The sequence below is a fragment of the Ctenocephalides felis genome, unplaced genomic scaffold (assembly GCF_003426905.1).
Source record: "Ctenocephalides felis isolate EL2017-DRISC unplaced genomic scaffold, ASM342690v1 CF-g0.4_SCAFFOLD_01886, whole genome shotgun sequence".
Taxonomy (NCBI): Eukaryota; Metazoa; Arthropoda; class Insecta; order Siphonaptera; family Pulicidae; genus Ctenocephalides; species Ctenocephalides felis.
In genome coordinates this window covers 83,313,925-83,323,768 of record NW_020538040.1, presented here as the reverse complement: position 1 = coordinate 83,323,768, position 9,844 = coordinate 83,313,925, and positions in this window count along the sequence as shown.

Genomic DNA, 9,844 nt, shown 5'->3' with positions numbered 1-9,844 from the left:
GAATTTAGTAGAACAGTTCTGGGTGCTTATAGATTCATCTGCAGACAATTGCAAAGGAATATTAGGATTAGACATGTTAGGTGAAAAAACAGAGCACAAATAAGTTGAAAAAAGGTCGGCTTTTTCGTATTCACTTCTTGCCCATGAATTATTGCTCGAATTTATTCTGATAGGTAAGTTTTCAATAGTCGGTCTTTTCTTGCATGGCCTCCAGACTGAATTGTCGAATCTGTTAAGATTTTTAACGTAGTTATTAAAATTACTTTCATTAAATTCTCTAATTTTTCGTTTTAGAGTATTGCTTATATTATTATAAGTTCTCTTATCTGAAGGATAATGTGATTGTTGCCATACTCTTCGAGCCACGCGTTTCTCAGAAATTAATCTTCTTATTTCTAAAGTGGTTGAGGGTACTTTTCTAGTTTTAATGTGATCAGGGGTAGATAATTTAGCTGAGTGTTGTAAAGTTTCTACTAGATCATCCAAAGCTTTCTCTATGTCAGTAGGAGATTTAAGTCTAGTGTTTAAGCTAATTTTACCATCTATAGTATGCCGAAATAAGTTCCAATTGGTACTATTGTTGTGTAGCACAGGAAATTTAGTTTTAGATATATAGGTAGAATTTATCGAAGCTAATACTGGAGAGTGGTCTGAAGATAGGTCATAGTTAGGCCCGACTTCAACGTATGTTTCACTAATTCCAGAAAAAATAAAAAAGTCCAATAGATCTGGTATACGTGCTGGATCGCTAGGCCAGTAAGTAGGTGAACCTGTAGAAACTACATTAAAATTATTCTGTTGGATGATATTGTTTAATACTCTGCCTTTGGGATTCACTAGTCGAGAGCCCCAATACGGATGTTTGCTATTGAAGTCACCACCGATAAAAAATTTAGGTCCAAGAGTTTCAAAAAATGTTTGGAACTGTTCGTCTTGGATGCTATGTCTTGGTGGGCAGTAAACTGCAGATATTGTTAGATCATAAGAAAAAAATTTCACTTTTATTGAAGTAGCTTGAATGTAGATTTCACTAAAATTTGTCATCGGAAAATGTGAGATGTTTGATTTAACAATAATTGCAGTGCCACCGTGTGGATTACCGCTTGGATGAGGAGTTTGATACGTCGTGTAGTAAGGAATGACAAAATTAGAATAGTGAGTGAAATGAGTCTCGCTCACTAATAGTATATCGATTTTATTATGTGTTAAAAAAACTTTTACTTCGTTCTTATGCTGAGATAGCCGATTGGCATTCCATAATGCTACTCGAATAAATTTACCCATTATTTGAATTTGTTTACTAATACAGAAAGCATGTTTATTATCATGCTATTCTGTTGCATAAGTTGCTGACACATAGTTTTGAATTCATTTAGTATAACTGATTATGTATTGTTGGCTTGATTATTGTCTTCGTAATGATTCATAGATTGTTGTTGCCTAACCGCCTGTGAATAACTCAAGTGCTGAGAATATAAAGGTTTGTTTACCTGAGGTAAGCTGCGTTCGGGCTTGTGCAGAGCTGAACTAGGATTAGAATTAAATTCAGTTACGGTATTAAATTTATTGTTCTTATTAACAAGTCTTTGATAGTATTCACATTTAGAGTAATTAGAGTTATGGGGGCCGCCACAAAAATAGCACGTGCCCGGAGCTTCTTTAGCTTTAGTGCAGAGTTGATATATATGTGGTCCACCGCATCTTAGACAAACAACGGGCCGGTTACAATAGGATTTGGAGTGACCATACATTTGGCATCTTCCACATTGTATAATTTTGGAAGGCTTTAATGGATTCTCAAAATGAATAATTTGATTGAAAATTTTGTTTACCTTGAATATTGCTGAATTGTTGTTAGATGGCTCTAAGTCAATATAAAACATATTGAGCGGTTCTTTGCTTTTTGGGTGAATAACATTTATTATACTTCGTACTTTGTGTCCTTTTTTTTCGATTTCGGATTTAATATCTGCGATATTGGTAGTACGGTGAATATACTTGAGTACGACTCTGTACACTCGTTCTGATTTTATCTGATATGTATGAAAGACTACTCTAGTTTCACGTAAGTAGTGTATTAAATTCCTATAACAGTCGCTATCTATCACATTAATTTTGACACTGTTGTCCGCCATTGTTTTTGACGAAAACTGGTTTGAATTTAAAATAGAATTAATACTTCCGATCATTTGTGCATAGTTTCTCACACCATAGATAAATATTGGAGGAATGTCTTTTTTTATTGGAATGTTAGGTGAATTGTCATTCTGATTCATAGATGATTCATTAGTATACAGGGCGCTGAATCTATTAGTTGTTTTGATATTATCATTAATTATATTGCCCGTTCGTCTTCTTTTAAAGCCGTGATGAACTTCCTGCCAGGGATTAGGGTTTGAGTCTAATGTATCAGTCGAGTCCGTAGCTGTTGTTGATGGAGTTGAGTCCATAGCTGTTATTGATGAAGTTGAGTCCATTGCCGATGTTGATTGAATTGCGTTCATAGACGAATTTGATTGAACTGTTAAGTCGATAATTGCTGGCGCATTGCAACTATTAATGTTGTTTAAATGATTTTGAACAAAAGCTGAATTCGTAGTTGATTCGTCACATAATATTTGATTGGTTTGAACCAATGGCGGAATTAAAGATTTGCTCCCTTCCGAAGGGAGCATTGTAAATAAAAACAAAGAAAAAACTTATAATAAATGTCTGCTATATCACTTAGTAGATAAACTTCACTTTAACCGAAAAATAAAAATCACTTTTTAGAAAAATAATACTTCACAGTATATAATGAACGATAGGTCTTCACTCGAGGAGAGCTCAACCGAGAGTGAATGCATTTTGTAAATTCATAGTGTTTCATGTTTTTTTGGTAAGTACTGGTCATAAAGTTTTGTTTTGTACAGCCTGTAGACACTTAGTTATGTCTTTGTTGTCGCGTTCCATGCTGGTACACCATACAATAGTAAAGGTCTAATTAAGATCATGTAAAGTGTCATATTAGGTGTTTTATTGGTCAGTTTTCAAGTAACTATACAAGAGTGAGCCCTATAATTTAGGATTTTGAAAAACAATGATTCACTTGTAAAACTATACTTATACTACTAATATATAATGAAAATAATTTATTGTATTGAAAACTAAATTTCAAGAAGTTGCTAAATACCAAAATGAGTTAATTATTGCTCATTATCAGTAAGAGCACCTAAAAGATTAATAGAGCTCATTGTGATTTTCAAGTTGTAAAGTATATCTAAAGTATATATAAAGTATATATATAAAACTTCAATAATAGTCTTGTAATTATAATTACTAAAGATGTAGCATTGCTAAAGGTGTATGAGATTGTGCCTTTCAGGCAAGTCGTGAAACTTGGAGCATTGTAAACTATACTTAAATAAAGTAAAAATTTGAATAATTTTTTTTTGCATGATCGTAATTCAGTGATTCGTTCTTTATTCACAAAATTATATAAAAACAAGTTTCATTTTTAATTTTCTGCATTTTCCATCACTTGCTATACAAAAACTTAAGCATTATGTTCAAACAAAAATCGCAATACTGAACAAATAAAATAAAACAATAATTATCAAATATTAAAAATGCACATAACTCTCAATGTATTATTGCAAATTTATGAATGTCGCGTTTTATTTGAAAATATAGTATCACAAATAACGTAATTTAGTTCTTAGTTTGTATAATATGAAAATGCCGTTTTGCAGGAAAGCTGCATAAACTTGAGTACATAAATAATCGAGTTAACCAATGAAATTTACAATTTAGCAACTTTTAAAACAGCGAAGATAAATATTTCAATTATTCACTTTGAAATTAATATTGTTTATTCTTAAAACCTCAAAAATTAAGATTGTTTTTCCTTAAAACCTAATCAATTTTCTATTGATATTATACACGTTATATGTACTATAAGGTTGCGGCCGATTATACCATACTTTTATTGTTATAATTCAACTGTGTACTTTTCGTAGGTAATAATGTACGATGCTTGTAAACACCGTGATCATTATTACTATGAAAAGCTTCATGAAAGTAGTCAAACAATTTCAATAATTAATCGGCCGATCTTTACCTAGTACTAATCAGTACCTACGATTCACTACTGATATCTTTCGAATGGTTTTTTTAAATTAAAATCGCAGTTCAATAATGTAAATAATTGTAAAACATGCTAATTATAGAGATAAGACTCGGCCGATATTGTATCGATGCCCATATAATAGCTTTTAAATTTTTGAAAAGCTTGTGAAGATATATTAACGAAAAACCACATTTTAGATTATATATACTGGTACAAAATTTTCCTATTACCAAATCGAATTTCCTAGCCAAAGTTGTATAAAATTATTAATTTATTAGTTGAAAAGTTAATAAGATTATTGATGTGTTTTTTTACATGTTGATATATTTTATCCTATATATCATTTAATGATAATTATTTCGCAAGTGATGGTAACGTATCTGAAATCACTCGTATGTATTAACATCTGCTACATATTACTTTAGCGATCCATTTCAAAAACATTTTATAATTTGCAAATACTTTCTTACACCAACAACTATAAAAACCATTTGAGTATACATATATAGATAAAACTATTGGTATATGTAAAGTAATTAAAAACCAAAACAAAGTATAACGACCAAGCGTAAATAGTTTCTCAACATGTTTTACACTCCACATTGCTTCATAGACTATTTTCGCGTGTATACATAAATGAAAAGTTATCGGCCGGAAAAAATCGTGTTTCATAAAAAAGCAAACCCGCACGATTCTGTATAGCAATATCTATAGCTATTGAGAAAAAAAACAATATCGGCTTCAACCCTTACTCTGCACATATGTGTTTTGCATACACAACCCCTGTGCACGAGCCAGTTTACCTACATCGCCAAATTGGGCTGTGTAGGAATGTCCTTTTGTCACGCATTTCATGCAGATCACAGGAACGGAAGAAAATGAAAGAGGCTATCTGTATTCAACAGAGCTACGAGTTTATAAAATGAAAAACATGTAACATATATTTTTATGAACACATCTTTATAAATGTTGCTTTAATATTAATTTATTAACTTCCCGAAACAGGAGTGTATGTATCCGCTAGCGTATGGTTCGCTAATTTATGTTTTCTCGATCTTTCAAGTCATTCTCAACCATTTGAAACCAAAATTAGAAAAGTATGTAATAATGTGTGACTTTTCGTTGACTTTAATCAAAATCAGTTGCACTGGTTTAAAAAATTTAAAAACCTTCTGATAATAGGATAGATCTAGGTACAAGGACCAATTTCACTTTGGACAATTATATTGTGAAAACCAAACAAATTATATCACAACAAATAACATATGTCAAACAAGCAATTTTCTGACAATAATCAATAAAACTCTTAGCTAATTCATGATTGTAGAAATGTTTTTCTTTTGTTGTTTGTAACTTCCCGAAGGAGAAGTATATTTTTTCTTCAAAAAATCCGATTCGCTAATTTTACGTTTCAAGCCTTTCTGAATCGAATGAGACTAAATTTGGAAAAAGTATGTGTGTGTGAACAGATTTTTTGTCGTAAATCGACGTTTCTCAAAAACGGCTGGACCGATTTCAAAATTTTAAAAGCCACTCGATGTATCTCGAAGAGGTCTAGCGTTTATCAATTTTGCGCGACGATCAGCCAAGCCAAGTTTCTTTGTAAATAGCAGAAAACTGAATTTTTTTTCATTTCAGCCCGCAATTCTGAATCGATTTTGAAAGTTCAAAAGCCGTTCGAAAGATATTGGTTGGGAGTCGTGCTGATTAGTTTTTGGTAAAGATAGGCCGAGCCGTTTTCTTGTTAAAAGCCGTTTCTAAGGTGTTAAAAAAATGTGTTCGACGATTTTTATTATTTTTTTTTTTAACTGTAGATATCATAGTCTTATAGATCATACTAAAATATATGACGATATATATCATGGTCTTATAGAACTTTCTAAAATATTACGACCTTATGACAAGTAGTTTAACTTGGTATAACGATAGAGTACTTGGAACATTCTACTTAACCATTAAAGTCCTACGAAAACCGGTTCAATTATAAAAATTGATTTTTGAAAATTTGCTTTTAGAAAATACTCCTAGTTAATATGTTCGTTCGTTTTTAATTGTGTGTAATAAATCCACTCGGAATACTTTTAATCACTCATAAATTAATTTATTTTATATTAATTAAGTCGATTACTTACACATATCGGATAGTTCATGTAACTTGCCTCAAGGCAAAATACCAATACCAACTAGTTTTTGAATTTATACCTGGTCCTTTTTACCCCGTGGCGGAGGTAAAATAGGACAGTCAAGGGGCAAACAGATCCAACGTTTTATTTTTAATTCTGCAAGGATTTCACAAAATAATAGCTACATTATTCAGCAAATGTAAAATATTTCTATACCCAAATTTCATGGGTATATTTTTGACATAGATTACGCCCGAAATATTTATATCAATAACTAACTGGAATAACTATTTATTTAATCGAGATTGTAAAATTGCTTTTTAACTTAGTTTTATTTTTCATTTACTATTTATTTATTGTTTAAACCTTTGCTGGGGTATAGACTCGGATGGTCTTTTCAAATGTAAGCTTTTATAGAAGTAATGTAAAAAACTGTTGAATCTAACTTTTAACAATACATCTTATAAAACATATAATAAAGTTAAAGACTTTAAATCACGAAAAAATATATAAAAAACTCTTAAATTAAATGATAATGCTTACCAAAAAAATGAACAACGAAAGAGATTACTTTTGTTATGAATTTTCAAACATTAGCGTTCACCTCCCAATAGCGACGTCAAGTTACAAATTCTTACTACAATATTCATCAAAAGTTTTACCAATCTTGTTTGGTTCAATAATAATATTATACATATTTAAAAACCAAAAACCGAAGTTTTAAAAATAATTTTGAAAGCAATGCTTTGCTAATCTTAAAAATAGTGTTTCTAATTTAGCAATTTCTAAATATAATATCGCATGTATTTTATGTCAAGTCGTAAAAATTTCACAGCATATAGACCAAACGTTTAGGTTTCCGAAGTAGTTTTAATACTAATAATTTATCAATGAAAATTCCAGCATACGCAAGTAAACATGTTTTCTGGAATATAAGTCATAAATGATTTCAATAGAAAAATACACGAGAAAATAAAACTGACATCGAATCTGTATGAAAGTTTGCATAATACAAGATTCTCCGCACCGAATTGATTCAACAAATATTTCATATTATTGAAATAATCTCACAAAAAAGCTTTGCATACAGGAAAGTCGGGTTGTATTGTACATTGAGCAAAATAATAATACAATTTCATGTTATGGCACATTAAAAAGTTAGACATCAAAAATTATATATTACTTTTCATCCAAAAAGATGGTGGATGAAACACAGTAGAAAAAATACAAGGAATTGAAAGCCAAGACACAAGATGTGAAAACATGAACGTGAAAGTTTGAGAAGTAAGAAGTGAAGTATAATAAATTTAAAAAATAGTAATTGAGATATGGTATTGTCATACCTCAAACCTGATATCGGACTCGAACGATAATAATGTTATAATTTTTTCAGTGAATAAGTACTTAGAGCTATGAGATTCCAATCAGAAGTTCCAGCTTTGATATCCGCTTCGGACAGTCTGATAGATTATAAGGACAAATGATGGATTGCCTACTAATAACTTTGTTCTTAGTAATAAGCATTTGATTAAGTACAGTTGTTTTTTTTTTTTGATCAGCCGTAATTTTGTTAATTTACTAGTTAGCTGGGAGAAAAATAAATTAAATGGTAATTTGAACATTTGTCTACATGAAAATACTGAAATACTGTTCTTAAATGGAAGTCATAAAATCAAATCATACGGGCGAGTATCACAAACGTTCCACAGGGAAGGTTGTGACAGGCGTTAAAATATGTTAAAAACCTTAGGTGTAAACACCAAAATGGTTTTTAACGACTTCTATTGTCGTTAGTAACAATAATATGTAACACAACACAACATACTAAACAAAGCTTATGAATAAAATATAATTATATATAATAAAACATATGTTTTTAAACTAAGTTAACAACTTCTTTATATTGAATTTTAATTTTTCTTTCTCTTTCACATTGTCTCAATTAAGTTAGATTTTATTAAGTAAAACTTCTTTAGGCACGACTAGGGTGCAAAATCCGTATAAATGCAACGGAAGTGTGTTACAGCAGGTTCGAGTGCCAATGATTCGTCATTCGCTCTCGATGATATCATTTCTATACGGGTCGATTGTGATTAGTCGTCGCGTATGTGAATAGAGATCTGTTGCTGTATGCGTACTGGCATTAACGTTGTATGCGTACCGATATCAACAAGGAAATCGGCATAGATAAGTAAACATTTTGAAGTTACATCGTAGTACAAATCTTGATTTAATGAAAAATGTCTGAATCAGAAGAATATTTTACCCTGTCTATTTAAAATAATAAAACAAGTTAAACAATTGTACTAAACGTAAGTTTATTGATTAGAAATTATTTTTATATTATTCGTAGTTTCTATAAATCTTTGAAGTTATTAAAATGGAATATATTTTTTAGGCAATACAGATATTACAGCTGTTCAAAGAATGAGATTAAATCGCCAGCTAAAAAGTAAAAAATATACAAGCAGCCAATGAATGTATGTTAATTTTAATTATATGAAGTTCTTCAAACACAATTACATGATGAGTGAAGTTGCAAAAACAATATTTGTTAAGGCGTTGTTTAAATGATCCACTGTGTAAACGAATATAATATAATTTATTAATCAGCAATTACTTCATTTCTTTAATGAAGATTCATTCCTCAATGCAATGCATTTTCCAATGCAATGCATTTCTCAATGCAATTAATTACAACGACAAACCGATCTTGTCATATTTGAAGTGTGTCTTTAATTACATTATTGTTTTTAAATATTATACATATTTATTCAATGTGTACATCACGAGTGTTACCATATTACTAATAAACATTATTCAAAATTGTTATATGATGTTTTTATTTTTACTAAACTTAAAATTGCTACTTTGTACAGTAGCAAATAAGTCTTACTTAAAATAATGTTAAATAAACGTATTCTAATTTTTAGGAAAATGCAATGTTCATATGGCAACAAATATGTTTCCCTTCCTATTACCTCGCAATTGTGTAAAAAATGTGCACATCAACGCATCGCTAAAAACTCTTGTTTTCATTTGCAATATATTTTTATGTGTAAAGTTTATTTTCATAGTCGGTTTATTTCGCAAGCATGTCCTCTCGCAGTTAATTCCCAAAGAGAGCGATAAAACTTGTCCGTGTCTATTTTTCCATAAACGATATGCAATAACTCCGTGTTGTGCTGGCAGCGAGACAAATTGCGTTTGAGAAAAGACGCTTACTGAACATAATAATGCTCTAATCTTCAATATCGAAATCAAATTTGTACTTAATGGTGGAAATTTAAAGCATAAAGCTTTCTCGTACTATTACCAGGTAATAAATAAAGAAAATTAATTGACCAATTACAAATGCAAAAAAAATTATATATTGTTCTAATTATATTACAGCAATACTAGCTACGATAAATAATTTTGATGTAATTATAATTTGAAAGCAGACGAATAAAAGTATGAAAACTGGAACGAATGTTTTTCTAAAATATAATTATTATTCTAAATAAATAAATGTAGTTAAAAACTTACCTTGGATGCCAAAGCTGTACAATCTCCACCGCTTGGCTCAAATTTTTCATAGTATATAAATAAGTTATTGGCTACCATCGGGAAT